General features: G+C 41.6%; 1 protein-coding gene across 2 annotated transcripts in view; it reads left to right on the top strand.

The window, feature by feature from the left end:
• The window catches only part of LOC124112450 (neuropeptide Y receptor type 2-like), a 202027-nt gene that overhangs the window by 137877 nt on the left and 41260 nt on the right, over window positions 1-22890 (top strand). The window contains exon 1 of one of the 2 annotated variants that reach the window (XM_046472558.2): window positions 12744-13122. The exons of the other annotated variant lie outside the window; for it this stretch is intronic. The gene's annotated coding sequence lies outside the window, so the exon portion shown is untranslated. Of the gene's footprint in view, window positions 1-12743; window positions 13123-22890 lie in introns of those variants that run through there. 2 annotated transcript variants of the gene reach the window in all.

Genomic DNA, 22890 nt, shown 5'->3' with positions numbered 1-22890 from the left:
TATACACCCTTGCTCTGTTCTACAGTTCTATGAGTGATGGGTACACACCATTGGTCTGTTCTACAGTTCTATGAGTGATGGGTATGAATCCTGGCTCTGTTGTAAGGTTGCATGTGTTATGTTTATGCACCCCGGCTCTGTTCCAACTTGTTCCTTAAATTCCTTTGAAGTGTAACTTTAGTTTTAGATATGTCAATGATCTGATATCGTTCAATAACAATCAAATAGTCAATTCCATTCCACTGATTTACCAGCCTGAACTCGAAATAAAGGAGACCAGAGAGACCGCCTCCTCTGTTTCATATTAAAATCTATTCATAAATATTCGGGGTGACAAAAACTCCTCACAAGACTGTGTGAGAAGGGGGGAAGGGTGCCTTCAAATTTCCAATTGTCAACGTTCCCTTTATGTGGAGCAATATTCCATCACTTCACCTTTTCGCGAACACCTGGTATCATTACTATTTGATGGTAATTCGGAGGACACACGCTCATGATACAGTCGGAATCGCACACTGGACCCTGCGTTTAGAAGATATGTCTTGTGAAAGGTTTTTGTACAGTTCTTAGTGTAAGTCATATGCACCCTCTGTTTCATCACCAGGTAGTTGACTGTGGTTGACTGGGAGTGAGGTTGGTCCAAGGACTGTATCTTAATTTACAGACCCCCCTATTACATATGTTACATTATTTATGCAGTCCCACCCCACCCCACCCAACCCTCCCATATGTATGTATGTATGTATGTATTCTTACCCTCCAATATGTATGTATGTATGTGTGTGTGTGTGTGTGTGTGTGTGTGTGTGTGTGTGTGTGTGTGTGTGTGTGTGTGTGTGTGTGTGTGTGTGTGTGCGTGTGCGTTTGTCACAAACACAAACACACGCCCCTTCCCTATGATAAATTAAAAGCCCCTAAATAACGTTCACATTTACGATTCATGAAAACATACTTGAAGAAATAGAACTTTATCAACCCCCCTATCCCCCTCCTTATAGTTGTGAGAAAGTTTGCCCATATCTTTTCCGCTTCCGCTAATCTCACATCCCCCCCCCCCCCCCCCCCCCCAACACACACACATACACACCTCACCTATTATAAAATACCAGTCCATAATCTCATGTTGAACATGTCGTATGGGCCATTACACGTTAAACGGAAACGTGGTTCTTGACAGTGAATATTTTATCTGTCTGGTGTTTTATGTAATTATTCATATACACAAGAATAGTCCCATCTTGTGGAGCAAGCTCTGCGTCAATCAAATTCTAATTGCGAAACATGCACACAAATTGAGCATCTCCACAAAAGTAACTTCGACGTCTCTCCCTGCGTTACCAAAACTAGTTCCTGTAGCATACGTTGGATGAATCCGTATGACGTTACTGTCACCGTGCAGTGTGAATAATACCTGTTCATCCCGTCTTCGTGGTTCCGGATGTCTTACAAGAGATTCCGCTTCTCTTGATTTATTATGTCACAGCACCAGATCGTATGATCCTTGTGCCAGGAGTCAATTACATTGTAAGCCGATGAATCTTACAACACCTCAATCAGAAACTGTGACAGCCCGTATAGCACGTCTGTATTGAAAAGACCGAAATGTTGCCAGAACTTGCACCGGGGTTGTTTTCGTCCAAATCCCATACGGATACACTAAAATCCTCAGTAGAATGAAGTTCTGTTCTGGCTGGGGTAGGCAATGCGTATCATCACTATGTAGCTAGATCTCCAGCGCAATGATTCAATCTCCTCATGGACCATCTGATTAAAAGGCTACATTGCTTAAAAGCTTGCCTTTGTCCCCCCCAAATGGACAGTATTGATCCCGCGATCGTCGACGTGACATTCCGGTCAAATGGTCAGTTGGGAAGATGTACTCCTCCCTAATCTGACCATCTGGTTTCATACATTCTATAATCAATTATAATCCGCCTACTTAGGGTGTTTAATGAAGGTCAAAGTTAATCAAACAGCCGATGAAGCTATATTACAAACGCAGCTGCCTTGGGAGGATGTTATTTATTTTTTAGGACCCAAACTGTTGATGGTTTCTGATTCATTGTTTTACTACAGTAAACTACGTTTATACCGAACACGCTTACAACGAACTGACGAATATAACGAACTATTTCTTGGTCCCGTTCATTTGCTGTATGTACATATGGTTATAACGAACTGCGGTTATAATAAAATAAGATTAGTGACCCTTCAGAGTTCGGTATAACCGTAGGTTATTGTATATGAAAATATATCAGCTATGAATATAACAAAAAGACAGTCTGTATATATCATAATGAATAGATTCAAGGTTGATTTCCTGGGAAAGGAATATCCTGAATTATTTTATTGGCGGGGGGGGGGGGGGGGGGGGGGGGGCAGTTTATCGGGAGCATTAACATATACGACACGTACTCTTTATAGAGTTGTACCAAACAGACCCCAAAGTGTTGGGTGTAGATATGTGGTTTCACGTGGTAGGAACACGTTATTATACCATTATAATGACAGTTTTCCTTGCTTTGTTTGTTTAACGTTTGTGTTGCTGCTTGTGCTAGTCATGACTGATGCCAGGTTATACTGCTAGCCTACTGAAATAGTATGCCGTAGTTTAACATGAATACCCACTCAGACACAGTATACTGACTCCGAGGCGACCAGTTTTGGTTTTCGTCCTTTAATGCCTAGCGCTGCAGGGTAACAAGAAGTCCCATCTTCTAACGGCTTTGGATATGACGTGGCTGGGGATCGAACCCACGACTTCCCGCTCTCCAGGCGGACGTCCTACCATTAGAACACTGAGACGGTCTTTGGGTCGCTTGTCCATTAGCAGATGGTCGATAAAATTATAAAAATCGTGAAATAGAAATATGCTTTTACTACTACAATGTATATTCTTCGCAGCTTCCTGTATCGGACGTTTTTAATGTTTCTATTACAGACTTTAACTCTGAAAAAAGAGTGGTTGCTATCATTAGATCACTATAGTTGGCCTACTGCCCTAAGAATTGTAATACACTGTATACCTATGGTCTGCTTACCTGGTGGATACTATTGTGGTGTTATTATTAATAGATCGCAGGAAGATGGACTCCCCATACACTGGAAAAATCGAAATAAACAACACCTTCAGACAAGTCGATTTACATGCCTCCAGCTGCCCTCAAGCAGGATGCACATTTGTCTGATGTCCCGAAACAAACAAAAGATGCCAACATTATTTGATTCTCGCCATTGTTGCAGCCAGTGCTAATCACGGCTGGAAACACAACATGTCAATGCACGAGCTCTGAATACAGCCTGTTGTCGCAGACAAAGCAAACATAATCCAGCTCTACCTATCAATTTAGGACTTCAATCTGTCTTTCTGGTTTTGATCCGATTCGGTCTTTAATCTACCCCCTTTTGTAAATCACTTTGTTAAGAAGATCTGGATGGCTTCAAACACAAGCCCTTGTCTGAAAGCTACCACAACTTGTTCAAATAATATTTTAATCATAACCCCTTCAGTAGCTTTCTTTTGTTCAAATTACTCACAAAATGGTCTCATATGCTTATGTGCTATGTCTTGTTCAAAGGTTATGCCGATTATATATTTTTGTCGGAAATGCAATCTGGCCGCCAATATGGCTGCCATTGGACACCAGCGGACACAATATTCGCCTTGGGAAGATCAAAAATAATTTACTGGACACTGTGGGGATTACGAAACTGTAAGTTAAACAACATATCTTTTTGGTTCATGTACATGTGGTCGGTGTATTCCTACTCGACTAGTAGTTCCGCTACGAGAACGAATTTGTAAATAATGTAAGAGGCTGTAATACTGTTGAAGATTATGTTATTGTATAATATATACATTTTACTCAGATCTCCGGTATATGCAGCTTCCGAAGATCCCTTCTTTGTCCATTTGAACAGCTTGTATACATAATGCCAAGTCTTACTTTTCTTAAGCCTCTCGCCGCACTACTATCTCAAATGTTCTAGCGGTCTCACGTACTGCATCAGGTATTTACAGCAAACCTGTGATTTGATCACACATCAGCTGCAATACGCATGAATGTGCATGTGTGTATGTACGCTTACATCTGTGTGAGTGTGATTTTTTAATGACCTGTGTGTGTCGTAGGCCTAAAGCCAGATGTATTTTTTTAATAATCTCTTGTGTATTGTTCGTCATACAACATATGACACATTAATAACATATTTCTCTTCTTCTAAAACATATATTGATCTTGATAAATATGCAGATTAGTACGTTTAGCCTTGGGCTAACATCATATGACGGATTCAGCTTGTTTAAAAGGAGTCTAAACGCAATTCTGTATTAACATGAAACCAATACTAACGCCGCTGCCAGCTTCATCATCTACTCGGAAGATGCGTTTATTGAGTGAGAAGCATCACATAATACCATCAGTTCTACCTAATTTCACATAAATCCCGTGCATCCAGCCTTGTGTTGGTATACCGTGCTTTCAATACAACTGTGGTAGCTTTCAGACAAGGGCTTATGTTTTAAGCCATCCAGATCTACTTTGAGACAAAGTGATTTACAAAAGGCGGTAAATTAAAGGCCGAATCGGAACAAAACCAGAAAGACAGATTGAAGTCCTAAATTGATAGGTGGAGCTGGATTATGTTTGCTTTGTCTGCGACGACAGGCTGTATACAGAGCTCGTGCATTGACATGTTGTGTTTCCAGCCGTGATTAGCACTGGCTGCAACAATGGCGAGAATCAAATAATGTTGGCATCTTTTGTTTGTTTCGGGACATCAGACAAATGTGTATCCTGCTCGTCGGCTGCTTGTAAATCGACTTGTGTGTAGGTGTTGTGTATTTCGATCCAACTAGTTACCCTTTTTCTGTGATCATGGGCGTTTGGAAATAGATGTACATTGATCATAGAACCAGAGGTGGTGAGGTGAAATTGGGTTTAACGTCGCGTCCAAGATTATTGCACTTATATAGCGACGTGCATGTGCGTGTGTGTGTTCGTGTGGCTGCTTGTTCAAGTCCGGACTGATGCCGATTTATAGTGGTAGCTCACTGAGATACCATGCCGCAGTTTAACATGAATACCCTACTCAGACACAGTATACTGACTCCGCGCCCCTTAATGCCGAGCGCCAGACAGGGTTACAACAAGTACCATATTTTATCGAACCCCGGACTTTCCGCTCTCCGGGCAGACGCTCTACCACTAGACCACGGAGGCGGTCCATAGAACCAGAGCCTCAATGTGGACATTGTGTTCTGTTTCATCCTTTCACCTTTTCGACTTTACGCCCAAAGATTCTGTTTCGTCGGTTTATCAAGACCGTCATTCTGGCACTGACGTCTTATATTTACGTTTCAAATGTCTGGTGAAATGTGTGAAGCAGACATTGTTATGAATTATGATATTAACAATCAACAATCACATCAAATTCGCCATCGACTGAACAAATCCCAACATTAATGCGCAACTAAGAGATACGTTGATCGTTCTGTGGAGCCGTATACCGTTTACACCTGGAAAATGCTGTCATTTACCATACATTTGATTTACGAATGGACTTCAATGTAATTGTGCGTTTATAAAGGTAAAAATAGGTGTGCAAAAGGCAGAAATGTATTAAAGTCAGTTGTTAATAATGTCAACCAATACTGAACGATCTCACATTCTGGTTATTTAATCACCAACACAAACATGGCAGACAATAATACGAAACCGCTGGGAATGTTTAGCTCAATGATTAAGTAAAAAAGTATTCTTCTATATGTTTTAAAGGACAATAATTGGATACGTGACACTTTTATGGATAGCAAGTTCTTTAATTCTTTGCCACGACGCCTCAGATTTGTTTCTTGCTCCTTTATCAGGTGAATGCTGAATAAGTGCCAAGAGTGCAGATTAATGTACAAATATAACAATATGTTGACAAAGCTAAAACATAGGATTAATGTACGAAGATTGCAATATAAATGACGTTGCTCCACTGAGTTTGTTTTAACGCCCCTTTGAACAGTATTTTAATCACGGCGTGTCAGCTTAATGTGGGAGGAAAGCCCGAAGTGAAAACCAAGGAGCACGGGTATAGTGCTGCCAGATCTTAAAATATATGGGGCACGGGTGGCCCAGTCGTCTAAGGCGTCGCGATTCGCTGTGCAGAGTTGCGTCCCTTGGGCACGCCAGAAACCTATGATTGTGGGTTCGAATCCCGATTCGCCTCAATTATGTTTCTAGGTTTGTCAGCACCATACCCGTGCTCGTGGGTTTCACCGAAGTGGTAAACGTCTGAAACCTGCATCACTTCGGGCTTTCCTCCCACATTAAGCTGACACGCCGCGATATGACTGGAATAATGTTAAAAGTGGCGTTAAACCCAACTCACTCACTCACTCTTAAAATATGATCAGGGATTCGAACCCACGATCATTGGTTTCTGGCGTGCCCAGAGGACACAACTCTGCACAGCGAAACGCGGCGCCAAAGGCGGCTTGGAGACCTGTACCCTCAAGGGTCGAGGAGGGCATAAACTAATATCGATGGTACATCAACACACGTCACGTGACGGACCGGTTGACAATGAGTTTATCCGACCGCACACTTCTACGCTACAATAACCTATAAATGCGTTCATGTTTTGGACCGAGGCGGTAAGAACACCACAATTGTAGTTGGCGGCAGAAACAAAACTGAGAGTTATTTATCATTTCATTGTGAACATATCGTAAATATCCGGAGAATGGCGTCATACATCGTTCATCCGATTCACAAACTTGCGGTTTGTATGTTGCGAATGTAATACCTACAGTTCGGCAATTCAAGCGGGGAGCATACGAAATGTACATTACATGTACCAAACCGTCATTCATGCTCATGTTAAAATAGTGTTAAATATTCTGCCTGGTTCGACAATATTACTGGGATGACGCATATGAAGTTTTCTTTCAAATATATATCCCTGTCATCACCAAGGTGCGAAATGTCCAAACTGGTTGTCTTCATGACAAACATGCTTGTATTACTTATCTCTCCGAGTTGGTATAATACGTGAAGGTGAATAAGAAATAGCGACATCTTTTGCTACCGTAATTACACACTGTAAAATGTAGGGATGACAGAAAAGATACATATTTTACGTACATGACACCGCTAAAGGATGAGTGAGTGAGTGAGTTGGGTTTAACGCCGCTTTTAACAGTATTCCAGTTATATCACGGCGTGTTAGCTTAATGTGAGAGGAAAGCCCGAAGTAATGTATTTCTCAGACGTTTACTCCTTCGGAGAAACCCACGAGCACGGGTATGGTGCTGACAAACCTAGAAACATAATCAGGACTAACCGGGATTCGAACCCACAATCATTGGTTTATGGCGTGCCTAAGGGACGCAACTCTGCACAGCGAATCACAGCGCCTTAGACGACTGGGCCACCCGTGCCCCCAGACACCGCTAGGACTGCCGAAAGTCTTACCAATGCGAATAGAGTGATACGTTTATATTGTCTCGAAACTAAGCGCTCATCAAAAGCAAATAGCGAACGTAACCGAGCATATCCGATTGTAATGCAAGGGGGACAACTCTGTATGTGTTTACGCCATCTATCAACTGTCAAGATGTTCGTGAAATGGTTCGCTGGCCATTTAGAGACATAAAGTAGACAGAACAGTTTCTAAGTTGTACCAGCTTCGTGTTGGAGGACAGCCCGAAATGAATCTAGTCCCAGACGTTTACAGCTTTGGTAATAATTGAACCTAGAACTTGGAAGTCCAACACACAGTTATAGTTTTTTGGCCTAATGCGTATATACGGTGGCCCATAAGAGACATGGAGTCTGTTTTTCAATATTTTGATTACATAGTTTTCACCGCAGTGGAAATATTATCACCGCGGGGGAAATAGTTTTCTGTATTTTAGTTTTTGACATTTTCGCTTTTGTTTTTGACATTTTCATTTTAGTTTTTGACATTTTCGTTTTTGTTTTTTGACATTTTTATTTTAGTTTTTGACATTTCGTTTCACTTTTCAGCGATTCAATATCTTCTTTACACATGATTTATCACATATTTGATAGACAAATCGTGTTAATTTGCAAAAGGTAACGATAAAAGTAAGTGAAATATCAAAATATTGAAAAACAGACTCCATGTCCCTTATGGGCCACCGTACGTATATGAGCGACAAGCGGCGCCTTAGATGACTGGGCCCCTCGTACACTCCAGCTAACGGTCATCTGTGCATTTCGTCATGTCATAGGGTCAACATTCACAACATAATATGGGTAGCGAGTGTAAGGCATACATACAGCTGTGTTGTTGTTCTTGCGATCGATCGCCTCTGTGGCCTAGTGGTAGAGCGTCCGCCTGTAGAGCGGAAGGTCGTGGGTTCGGTGCCCGGCCGCGCCATACCAAAAGATGTTAAACGATGGTACTTGTTGTTACCATGTCTGGCACTCGGGTGGATGATTGGTTGTTTTACGCCGCAATCAGCAATATCCCAGCTATATGACGGCGGTCTGTAAATAATCGATTCTGGACCAAATAATCCAGTGATTGATATCATGAGCATCGCTCCACGCAATTGGGATCGATGACATGGTTCAACAAAGTCAGCTGGCCTGACCAACCGATCCCGTTAGTCGCCTTTTACGACAAACATAGTCGTCTTTTACGGCAAGAATGGGTTGCTGAAGACCTATTCTACCCCGGATCTTCACGGGTCGTCTGGCACTCTGCATTAAGGGGCTAAAACAAGGGCCGATCGGCTCGAAGTGGGGTTTTCATGTTAAACTGCGACATGGTATCTCAGTGGCTAGCACAATTAATCGGCATCAGTCCGGACTAGTTCAAGCAGCCATACATACACACACGTGCATGCACGTCGTAGACGCGACTTTAAAACCTTTTTTTACCTCACCTCACCACTTTCATGTGATCAGCTGAATATTGTGAGACTGGACGTGACTATTTATATTCATGGCTGTTGTCATGCCAATCCAGCACATATATCACGTGATTTGTTCTTGACTGGAACCCTCCGCACAGGAGACGCTGTAACAATCGATCAAATAGCGATTGCGTCAATATGTCAGACACTTACTATCATGATTCGAAATAACGTCATATCACATTTTGCAAAATAAGAAAACTTTTGAAGTTACCTGGCATTGGTCAAACTTTGTATAGACTATCGGTGTGCGACCCACCAGCTTGTGTGAGTGTTTGTATTCAATTTAACATAAGTATGCGTGACTCGTCCGTCCCAATTGTGCACCTCATCGAGACACGAATTATTTCAGTATTTCCCTCTTATTAATCAATTACATACTCCTAATGGCAGATTTAGGTTTGGCCGATGGAGAGATGAAGTCCCCACGGAGCAGTTTCTACAAGAAACTACCCGTACAGCCAGAAGATGCTGCAATATTCTTACAGCGGCCTTTCATGATGCCAGTAGGGACTTAAGGCATATTTGAGAAACTTAGTTCCAAATCAAATAATAAAATCTATGACATTACATGGCTAGAAAGTCCATTGTCTACCTGTCCCATTCAAGGAGAATGGTGAACCGTCGTAATCTTACTAGAGACTTATTTCCGCTGAGGTTTCTACAGGCCGGACGAATAACATGTATTCAAACAGTAAATTTGATTACGACATCATTCTCATCAAAACATCCTTTTGCAGTGCTTGAATCGCTACGAAAATCTCATTTCAATCGATTGAAATCCTTCTTAGACTATCACCTAATGCAGATTTGTAGCTATCTTGTCTCAACCTGTTGAATCCCACAAAGCACGTTTTCAGTGGGAAGAGCTAATCTAAAAGAAACACAAAAAACTTTAGGGTGATATTTGAACAATCTAATTTGCACTATCAATTCGGTGTAAATCTGCCATTCTTCCCCTTTGAAAACTGAAGCAAAATGCTTGTAATACGCTTGTAATGCTAAGCCTTCTCTAACCGCAGTCGACAACACTCGATCAACTTGTATTCACGCTGTGATGCCCCTGTTGGTGTAGGAATGCTGAAATCCCACGACTGGAAGGTTGATAACACGAGGAATTGCAATCACCACATTGATCAACATTAAATATCCATGTTCGGAAGCACGCTATGATTAGAAAACCGTTTGGGACATTACGAAAGTCTGACACTTAAAACTGACAAGACGTTACTTCGATCGAAACTCTCACCTGTGGAGACATGTATCAATGACATGAGTCAACCTCCTGATGCTGGACAGACACTGATGGCTTCACTCAAATAACCGACCGTTGTTCCATCAACATACCTTATGAGGGTGTGGTATATTAGAGATGATTTGTGATGCGAAATATATCAGCGAAGCATACGTACCGTTCTACACAAGTATCTTAACATCTACAACATAAACTATATCCAGGAACGCTAAGCAGTTAACGCTTACGTTAAGAATACCCGATCGCCTAGAGAATGGCGTATGCCGTCACTGATTATTAGTGATCCATTCACATGATTTGTACCTCTATTTTACCTTTTAGGCCCAATGGAAACTGCTTTGAAGAATGTTTTTTCTCTGGCGTTTTATATTATCTTTATATCTATAATCATCCAAAGCGAATCCTAAAACATGAAATTTCCTAAAAGATATGCAAATTCTCGCAATACCCCAATGAAAGCACATGACAGTCTGCCAATAAATTCACATGTTAGTCTGCCAATAAAACCACATGTTTATTTGCCAATGAAGCCCATGTTAGTCTGCCAGTAAAACTACATATTAGTCTCCCAATAAAACTACATGTTAGTTTGCCAATGAAAGCAAATGTTAGTCTGCCAGTAAAACTACATATTAGTCTGCCATAAAAGTACACGTTAGTCTGCCAATAAAAGTACACGTTAGTCTGCCAATAAATTCACATGTACGTCTGCCAATAAAACTACATGTTAGTTTGCCAATAAAAGCAAATGTTAGTCTGCCAGTAAAACTACATAGTCTGCCAATGAAAGTTCATGTTAGTCTAATAACAAAAGTACACGTTAGTCTGCCAATAAAAGTGCATGTTAGTTTGCCAATGAAAGTTCTGGTTAGTCTGGCAATAAAAGTTCAGGTTAGTCTGGCAATAAACGTATTTGGGGGTTCGAGATAAGTGAGGTAATTTATTCGACATAGCAAGGCCAATGCAGTCTCCGGCATTTAATAAATCCAAGCATCAGGACTCAGGGTATGTTTGTCGGACGCTGTATGATGATGCGTCTTTCTTCTATTAGACTAGCGTTCACAGCGGCGTACAATCTCATCGATCTCACTCACTCCACATTTAGTTTCACTGGTAGTCATGAGTTTTCCATGAATTGTGTCATTCCGGTTCTACATGCGTGGGCTTTCGTTTTGATTTACTTCCGGCCATGTGTTATGTGTTTCCGGTCAGACATTAGTTGTACGCTTCCAGTCAGACATGAGTTGTATGGTTCCGGTCAGACACGAGTTGTGTGTTTCCGTTCAGACATGAGTTGTCTGTTTCCGTTCTGACATGAGTTATGTGTTTCCGTTCAGGCATGATTTGTGTGTTTCCGTTCAGACATGAGTTATGTGTTTTCGTTCAGGCATGAGTTGTGTCTTTTCGGTCAGACATGAGTTGTGTATTTCCGTTCAGACATAAGCTATGTGTTTCCGGTCAGACATGAGTTGTGGGCTTCCGGTCAGGCATGAATTGTGGGCTTCCGGTCAGACGTGAGCTGTGGGCTTCCGTTGTCATAAAAGTTGTGAGACTGAGGGCATTACGTGTTGTGTGCACGGATGTGAAAGGCACAGGAACACCTGGTGTCATTGTCATATACGTCGACGAGGAATTGCAACAGTTGGATTTTGAATAGAATACACTCACACATAGCTCGAACCAAACAGGATACATGACTGTCAATGAGCCTAAAGTCTTTACGTTTCAATTGACATGCGTATCACGAATCTTAAAAATCACGAAGCAAAAAATATAGACATCCTTCTCTATATATAAATGTTCTCACAGTGACACAAGGCTCCCCTTTTCGAATTTTACCAAGATGATCATTTACTGATTGTGTTTTTTAATAGAAGGATAATCATATTGCTGGACTGCACGATTTACATAGTAGCTGTTCTTCTAAACTGGTAACCGTCTACATATCACCAACTCTTTCCCACCCACGTAGTCTAAACATGATTGAAGACCACGACACAGGGGTAGCTGTCAAATGCATGGACGTATCAATGCGCATATACAGAAGGGGTGTATTTTGCGATTTGACAATATTCGTTCAGTAATCGTGTGATGGTTTTGAAAAAAACTATCATCAAAATTCATGGTGTTGCAATTACGCTTACAATTAAAATACCTTAAATAAATTCGAATGTATAAGTATTCAGTATACTTCAGAAAGGAGTAAGGGTGCGCACCCTTCTTCCACCCTGGACCGGGTATGGGGGCCTAGAACATGTCTTACCCGAGTAGTGTTATACTATGAGAGTGGTTTGTTAATTCAGAGCATTGTGAACATAATTACTGAAACGCGGCATGACAGGATATAGCTGCTGGGAACATCATCTGTTGACCGGCTACCTACAGCGTCAGTGAAGCGACACTGGTTCTTGTGCTTCATTTCCCCCTTCTTCCGCATCACCAGATCCCTGCCTCACCAGTACGGGGGTCGAGAAGTTTCACAGAAACCCGCACAGGCTGCCAACATACGTTTAGTCGCTTTCACAAGGTTAACACACACAGTGATTGGTCAAATGAAAGCATCATTTCAGCTCGGCCATTCGAGGAAATATTTCTCTCCCAATCTGTTCCTTTGCAGTTTCAATTTGTCCATATTTATCAGAAAACGTCATTATCTGGGATCTGAGAGGCAGCGAGAGGACGGGCGCTCTGTCGTAGCCGTGGATACAAGGGGAGAAGGGATAAGATCACAAAATCAATACCAGAAGCCCATAGAGGGCGCTGACGAATTCATTAGCATTTTGTTCGCTTAGCCATGTAAGCTCTGCAGCACTCGCTCTTATCATCTCCAGCTAACAGACGATGAAAACAGGTGTGTCTTGACCCTCCTCGGTTGTACCTGTTGGTTGCTCTCATTCCAGGTGCCTGATCCAGCATGATCACCTCCCAGGTAAGTCAACACTATGTTGTCCTTATTGTCACACCGGGGATGTCAGTGTATGTCCCGGACAGCCGGGCCAGATGTTCACGAGTTCGTATCAACCAAGTAGCTTGTGCGTCAACCATGATCGAAAGTTGGCGCAGGCTGCCCTTCGCATTGACCGGTGAAGACGATGGACATGTTATTGGATTGTTCGGGTAATGAAAATTACGAAATGTGATTAAATGTATTGACCGGTCATGCCACAGAGCGATAGTTGCTTGCTGTTAATTACCATCTATAGTATTTCTTCACACGAGGACTGTGATCTTTTTTGCGTTTGGTAGTACATTTTGTTTCGTGCGACAAAGTCCGCCAGGATAAAGAGATAAAGGGTTTTTCGACTCCATGGTGTATAAGTTCTGTCATATTCTGTCTTGTTCTGTAATGCTCTGTAATGAACCTCTCATGCTTGATGGTTCGACGTTAGTTCCCGAGCTGATGCTTCTGATAGTAATTTAATGAAGCAGAGAAGTGCGAGGATGCTGAACTTGTTACTCCTATCTATCTTCATGGGCCCTCGCCCTGCAGAGGTATTACGTGTTTCAAGACATGCACAGATTGCGTCCACAAGATAGTGGACATTCTCGAATGTCTTGTCCAGTCCTTTAGGATCGCTGTTATAAAAATGGCAAGGTTTGCATACACGAGGCCACGATGAAGACTTATTTTTATCAGGGAGTGTGTATTTAGCTGCATGTTTTACAACTTAATGTCTTCTTTTATTTGAACGCTTAATCCTTCCTAAAACCATGACTAATGTTAGGTTCATAATATTGATCGATTTGTGAATACATAGCTATTAAAGGCTATGTTTGCAACTTAATGGTCCCATTTATTTGAACGTTTAATCCTCCCTCACACATTCCTAACAACGTCTTCGGAATAATAATCTGTTTAAAAGTAGATCGGGATTTCATAAACCAGCCTTATATTTCAACAGAAGCTGTTTGCTTTTTTGTAATATATATGAATATGTGAAAAAGGATGTTTTTAACTATGCGCCAGGTGTTTAGATTCAGACTGATATAACTGGCGTTTAGCAGTACAAAGTTTCAGTAATAGAACCAGCTACTAAACATTTCGGCATCAAGATATGAAAGTTATCCTGGCAATCAGCAGAGAGATATTAGCGGAGGGGAGACAGGGGGCAGTCTCATTCGTGATACAATTAACTGAAATGGTCGACAGACAATTGTTGCCCTGTTCCGATCCACCAACACAGTGGTGCTCAATGCAGACATTTCCTGAGCGTACAGGACGGTTAATCCAGTTCAGGTTTTCTTAAACATTAATTTGGAACATCTTGAGCTGGAATCAGGTGTGTCCTGATATAAATGAAAGTCGAATACACCTCCCTTTTCGCAACTTAATTAACTAATGATAGAGTATATGTCAACGAGACATGAGATGTTTTCTTCTTCGTTTGGGTTTAGCAAGTCTGACAGTCAAATTAAAAATAAGCCTTTATATATCTGGGAGGGAAATCACTCGACTTGCACCATGCCTGCCTGTGGAAATGTTCAAACCAAGTCACTGAGCAGGAAGCATTAGTAGGTCTGTTTTCAAGACAGGCAAAGAACATAAGTCCCTGTTACTGGCCTTCAGGAACCCCTCGAGAACCTGAGGAGAATGTGTAAGTATTTGCCAGAGGGCAATCCGAAGAAGCATGGTAAACACTCGAGGTGCACTCCCTGAAGCAAGTGTTAAGTCATTATGCTAGCGGAGGTAAGAACTAAGCGCTTCGTGTCGGAGTAAGGGACAGACACTGACGGTCCTAGCAACTGTAGGAAACGTTCCAGCGTCCAGCTTTGGCGACAGACAAATGTGTCAAAGTGGTTGGGATGTAGTGTCGAGCATGCGTTGATGTATGCACATATTTAGACGTTACAGTAGATTTCATTGCAAATCTCTCATACCATGTCAAACGACGTTTTATTTGATTGTAATCGTTTTCCATAGAATGTGTGCTTCTCCATCGTTACCTATTGGTGGGTGCTACCGATAGGGCAGTACATGCTGGTGTCATCCCTGATGTTCAGTGTTAAATTCATATCATTTTCACTGCTATTTTGTCTTTTGCGCCCATTGGATTCTGTTTTGGTGGATAATCGAGACTGGTTACTCTCTGGCATTGACGTTCTATAGTTATGTGTAACTCGGCCGTTAACAGTGGCCAATTCAGTTTGTTGTCTCGAGTGTTAACAATGGCCATTTTAGTCTGTTGTCTCGACTGTTAACTGTGGACACTTCAGTCTGTTGTCTCGACTGTTATTTTTTAGCCAATTCAGTCTGTTGTCTAGACTATTAACAATGGCACATTCAATCTGTTGTCTAGAGTGTTAACTGTGGACAATTCAGTCTGGTGTCTCATCTGTTAACAATGGCCAATTCACTCTGTTGTCTCGACTGTTAATTGTGGCCTATTTGGTTTGTTGTCTTGACTGTCAACTGTAGCCAATTCAGTCTGTGGTTTTGACAGTCTCAGCTGTTGCTGTCTCCAGTGTAAGCAGTGGTCGTTGGTTGTCCTGATAGTGACATCAGGTAGGGCTCACTCTACCTTGCAGTCAGTTGTACCAGTTGATGGTTTCCAAATCCTGCTTCTCTTACGCTCATTATTCTCCTTGTATGCACACACAATCCTCCTTGTTCTTATGTGTTTTGCAAATTACAAATATTGTACACGACGTTATGCATGTATCGTGTATGTGAATGCAACCTGCATCGTACCAATAGCAGTCTGGTACGCGTAACTAATGACAACAGCTGCAATCCCGCGGGGCGGGAAACAGTGTTATACACTTGACAGGAAGCATAGATCTCGGAATGTTTTATGTCTATGAATATATTCATGAAGCTAATTATAAAAGCCATGGTTTAACTACATTCATCCTTTATGCAGAAACGTGATGCAACCCTGAATAATTATTTGTGCAGACGAGCCCGACATGGCACATAAACCTTTCGGTAATGCCGTAACACATCATTATCTCAGTATTTAGTTATATAAAGCGCGTTTGATAGTAATGTTGGATTGGATTGTTGTGTGTCGGTTACTCTTGGCGGTTTACTCACACTAATCATTCTTATCCCTAGTTGTTGACCAATTACGCCTATCCCCGTGGGGAGAGATTGTCCTCAGCAACCTATGTTTTTAGTATCGGCCGATTTAATGGATCGGGTGAACAGGCCCGGTGACTTGATTTAATGCGTGTCATCGTACCTTGCTCAATTACTGGTTTGTCTGGTCCAGATCCTATTTACAGACAACCTTCATTATAGGAGGATTGTTGTTGAGTGTCGCGTTGAGCCACAGTAACAACAACAATAAGAAACATACGTCTTTTCCGAGATGCTAATGTCAGTCAGAAGCGAGGTCGTTGTGTGATCCCATGTCAATACAACACGCCCTTCGCAAGCCAGGTGATGTCCTGTGGCGTGGGGCATTGCTACTTTTACTCTGTGTCATTAGCAACACTATGATGATGATGATGATGATTATTATTATTATTATTGACTTCATTCATTAGTAAACATCACGTTCGAAGTAGGCATCACTATATATCTATTAATCTCTCTCTCTCTCTCTCTCCCTCTCTCTCTTTCTCTCTCTCTCTCTATATATATATATCTCGAGTATATATGTCTGTCCAGGTACATGTATGGCCGGAGGTGTTAATGATAACACGAGTCGTTGTACGTATGTAAGGAGGCTTTATTGACAGGGGTCAGAACAAACGCCCCGAAACATATACTTCAAATAAAATATATACATGTAGATAAATATGTAAGTGGGTGAGTGAGTATGGTTTTACGCCGCTTTGAGCAATATTCCAGCAAATTTTATCACCGCGGGGGACACCAGAAATGGGCTTCACACATAGTACCCATGTGGGGAATCGATCCCGGGTCTTCGGCGTGACGAGCGTACGCTTAAACAACACGGCTACCCCACCGCCCCCTAAATATAAAAGGGTCACCTGCAGTCATAGTTATATTCATTCACATCATCACACGGACGACATCATGTAAATAGATTGAACCCATATTTTTAACAAATACATTGAAAGATGTGTAATAAGTGACAATAACTGTATCTACATTTGTATCCCGATACATGCGTAATGATAAATATATTATTGATTACACTGATACACAAACAATACAACCATACCTCGAGGGGTGAAAATGTGACAGAGTGTTCCAAACACGAGCTCACAAGACTATGATGCCTGCATCTAAATACAAATACAAAAATTAATATACTCAATTAGGAAAATCTCTGTATCTTACCAAACACTTATGTATTATTCATAACATACCGAAGGACGCGTTACGTTACACATAAACAACAGTTATAAACAAACACATATATGGTAAGTAAATACGCACTCGCTTACTCATTCTCAAATGAAAGATTTAGGAAAGGTGAAAATATATAGTGCTGGATTTCTGTAGAAACTGAGTAAAAACATTTCAAAAGCAGCAATTCTATGACTTGTATTGACCTTTTTAGATCAATGTTTAAACTTTGTAACACTATTACCGATCGTACAAATAGATACAAGTACTTGATAACAATGCGTATAAAATACATTACTAGCCTGTAAGGACGATCTGAAAGAAGAAACATGACACATAGCTAATGGCCATTGTGGGTTGTCAACACGGTCAAGGTTTTGTGGATGGTGTGCTGGTAAAATGCTGTGTGTTAGCATCTTAAACAAGGCCAATCAGACGTAAGCAAAGGACCAACTAACTTGGCACCAAGCCACCTGCCCTACGCTACTGATAGTAGAAGTTGAATAAGAGAAAACTCCACAGAATGTCATTATTGTGCTGAAATAGAATACAGCAGTGAGTGAGTGAGTGAGTTGAGTTTAGCGCTGCTTTTAACAATCATTCCAGTTATATCACGGCGTGTCAGCTTAATGTGGGAGGAAAGCCCGAAGTGATGCAGGTCTCAGACGCTTACCACTTCGGTGAAACCCACGAGCATAGGTATGGTGCTGACGAACCTAGAAACATAATCGGGGCGACCCGGGATTCGAACCCACAATCATAGGTTTCTGGTGTGCCCAAGGGACGCAAACTCTGCACAGCGAATCGCGGCGCCTTAGACGACTGGGCCACCCGTGCCCCTAGAATACAGCAACAAAACAGGCTTATTCAATTCAATTTATTCAATTTAATGCAAAACAGTAATAGGTTAAACATATATATAAAACGCTGAAAATACACATTTATACAACAATGCCACACCAGAACAGCTCCCTTACTCAATGCAATCTGTTGCCACCTCCTAACATCAAAATTAACATCCGTAACGGTTACCCATTATGGCTATAAATGAAACAGAAACATAGATCTATAAAAATCTATAAATATATAATATATCCGAAATTATGTTCAAAGTGGCAACACCCTCGTCCAGACAACGGAAGTAATGAGACGGTTAGAATCAATATGTAACACGGGTATTTCGTCACTTGTTCTATTGCTCAACATGACACACGTATGTTTAGTTACAGGGCTGCCATATCGCTGGGACCTACCACACAAAACGCCCACAGTTTCATCTCCTCGAGTTCAGTACGTCAACTGACCATCCACACCTTATCACGCTTAACCTGGGCACCACCAACCAACTGAACAACCTAACACTACCAACCAACTGAACACCTTAACACCACCAACAAACTAAACACATTAACACCACCAACCAACTGAACACCTTAACACCACCAACCAACTGAACACATTAACACCACCAACCAACTGAACACATTAACACCACCAACCAACTGAACACCTTAACACCACCAACCAACTGAATACCTTAACACCACCAACCAACTGAATACCTTAGCACCACCAACCAACTGAACAACCTAAAACCACCAACGAACTGAACATCTTAACACCATCAACCAACTGAACATATTAACACCACCAACCAACTGAACACCTTAACACCACCAACCAACTGAATACCTTTACACCACCAACCAACTAATCACCTTCACTCCACCAACGAACTGAACATCTTAAGACCACCAACCAACTGAACACATTAACACCACCAACCAACTGAACACCTTAACACCACCAACCAACTGAACACCTTAACACCACCAACCAACTGAATACCTTTACACCACCAACCAACTGAACACCTTCACTCCACCAACCAACTGAATACCTTACACCACCAACCAACTGAACACCTTAAGATCACCAACCAACTGAACAACCTAACACCACCAACCAACTGAATACCTTAACACCACCAACCAACTGAATACCCTAACACCACCAACCAACTGAACACCTTAACACCACCAACCAACTGAACAACCTAACACCACCAACCAACTGAACACCTTAACACCACCAACCAAATGAATACCTTCACACCACCAACGAACTGAATACCTTAACACCACAAACCAACTGAACACCTTCACTCCACCAACCAACTGAACACCTTAACACCACCAACCAACTGAACACATTAACACCACTAACCAACTGAACTTAACACCACCAACCAACTGAACACATTAACACCACCAACCAAATGAACACATTAACACCACCAACCAACTGAACACATTAACACCACCAACCAACTGAACACCTTAACACCACCAACCAACTGAATACCTTTACACCACCAACCAACTGAACACCTTCACTCCAACAACCAACTGAACACCTTAACACCACCAACCAACTAAATACCTTAATACCACCAACCAAATGAACACCTTATCACCACCAACCAACTGAACTTAACACCACAAACCAACTTTACACATTAACACCACCAACCAACTGAACAAATTAACACCACCAACCAACTGAACACATTAACACCACTAACCAACTAAACACCTTAACACCACCAACTAACTTATCACCTTAACACCACCAACCAACTGAACACCTTAACACCACCAACCAACTGAACACCTTCACTCCACCAACCAACTGAACACCTTAACACCACCAACCAACTGAATACCTTAATACCACCAACCAACTGAACACCTTATCACCACCAACCAACTGAACTTAACACCACAAACCAACTTTACACATTAACACCACCAACCAACTGAACACATAAACACCACCAACCAACTGAACACATTAACACCACCAACCAACTAAACACCTTAACACCACCAACCAACTGAACACCTTAACACCACCAACCAACTGAACACCTTAACACCACCAACCAACTAAACACATTAACACCACCAACCAACTGAACACCTTAACACCACCAACCAACTAAACACATTAACACCACCAACCAACTGAATACCTTAACGACACCAACCAAGTGAATTCAACATCGATTCTTTCGTATTTTAAAATTAGCTGAAGCTCTGAACTTTTGAATGAATAATTAAAGCTTAAAAAGTTAGAAAAAACATTGTGTGTAACAAGTGTTGCAGATTAATGACATAACATAGAAGTGTCGGTGTAAGACTGTGTGAAAGATCAGGGTAGGAGCGCAAACCAGAATTATTTCGATCCGAAAATTAGATTTACATGTCACCAATGGGAGAGATTTGTACGATATTAGAAAAATCCCTTTACTGTGTGTAATTTATTTTCATCGTTCGATGCGAAGAAACCATTAAAAAAATGTGATGAAATATTCATAACCAACTGCGAACAATCATATGGTGTTTAAGTTGCCTCTACTCCATGTCACTACCCTGTTCTAGAAGGACTCATGACGTTTGAGATATGTCTTGCATATTTGATTCCATCATTGCAATATCGTACCTTAGTGATTACATCTCATTTATATCCTTGGGTGATTGATACATCAGTGTCTACAGGGGACCGACGGTTTCTGATAATCACATCACGATTGTCTACCAATATAGGTGCTGGTTGACCTCACTCCAACATTTATTGGGTGCAAGTGCTGAATACGATAAATAACACTACGTTTTAACCTCACTATCGACAAGAACAACTAGCTTGTACGTATAGTCTCATTATAAGGCTAGCTCCAAAGCATCACCAGTCCTGGAAGCTCTAATGTTATTAACACAGCGTTCCAGGCCGTTATAGGCCAACTGGTAGCCTGGGAGCGCAGGTAGGGGGATGTCTCTAGCGATCGCCAACCACTCCGACAAGCACGACCGACGTCGCTAATGCATGCTACCTTCCGCACCGTTAGGATGGTTTAATGCAAGTATTGTTATTTCTGGGGACGGCCACATGCACGGCGTAAGTAGAGCAGTTAATCGAGCTAATCTGATGAGGGTTTACCTCTACACTGAATGCTATTAGTAAACACAACAAAGGTTCCGTTTCGAGCGATGCGTGTGTTTAGCTTTGTCTAACGGTACCACAATCTACGAGAACGGCCACCAGGAACACATAACCGTGGTTTCAATGTATATTGCATTTCTGAGGGCAATAGAATGTTACTACACCGCTTCATACCGTGTTACCAGTGCTTGGTCATGAAATCGAAAATAACCATATATAAGTATTTAGCGAGTATGTAATGGTGCGATGATACGTTGGGACATCTGAAAGATAAGATTGACGAGCAAGCACACCGTGTCAGGTGGTGACATCTAACTGTGGGTGGGGATGGGGGGTGGGGATGGGGGGTGTGATCAACGGAGAGGCGTCAGCGAGGACGTGTGTATATTGATTCACTATGAAAACGCATAGGGAAGCTAGGAAATAACTTTAAGCGAGCTGACAGAAAACAATGAAACTGGTATGTGGCTGGGAAGCGTGAAGACATGTTGTGCGAGTTTGAATGCTCATTCACAGTGTCATCCCGGGACTTTTACTTTTGTTACCTATCAACAAAGTCCAATATTCGTTTTCACAGTGTGTCAGTGTATATTACATGTTAACTAATTACGTTTCCATGTTGTGTGTGTTTTTTTAGATATATACAAAACGTAAAATATGAATACTTTTTGTGACGCTCAATGTAATATTACCTTGCCAAATTCTCTTTCTTTTTCTACAATGTCAGATAACTCAATATCATACAACATTGTACAATGTACCGTCTCCATGTGTTTGTGAGTCAACAAAGAGTGCCTACATTCGTACACCTGTGTCAGATCACATACATGTATGTGCTGGTGGTCTGCACAGCCTAATATCAATAACGGCTTTAGACCAACTGATCAATACGCCGTGGAAGGTACGACATTAGTTATGGCGCTTGTCCAAGGCTGTCAGAGTCAGCTATTTATCAAGCGGGCTTAATAATGCCTAAATGCTTGTGCCGGCGGCTTTTGCAGATTAAAGACTGCCGTAATGCCGATAGAAATCAGACATTATTCTGCTTAATTGCATCAAGCCGTTTGATATGGGGTTCATTTTTAAGTCTACAACTATTCAAAACGATTTTAAATGTTGACCTTGTTAAACAGGCGTTTAGTTATGGACTGTGAAAGATATTAAGATATGTTATAGACTATAACGGACTACAAGAAATAATCATAGTTGATAGGTGCACTGATCACATTAGTGGATGGAGTTTGGATGAGAAGAAGGATGGAAGAAGGTTTGATGGAAGGATGGATGAAGCTGGAACTATACTAGAGGATAACGCTGTACAGGGGCACGTCATCACATGGACCTTTTCTACCGATGCTAATTATACACCTAGGATTTATTTGATCAACCGCGTTACTTCGTTGATAAGGTCGTTATCTGCGGTCAGCTGCTAAA

Source organism: Haliotis rufescens, unplaced genomic scaffold (genome assembly GCF_023055435.1).
Source record: "Haliotis rufescens isolate VD_foot unplaced genomic scaffold, xgHalRufe1.0.p SCAF_12, whole genome shotgun sequence".
NCBI classification, from domain to species: Eukaryota; Metazoa; Mollusca; class Gastropoda; order Lepetellida; family Haliotidae; genus Haliotis; species Haliotis rufescens.
Note: the sequence above shows the minus strand (reverse complement) of the source record. Positions and strands in the feature narration are given on the sequence as shown.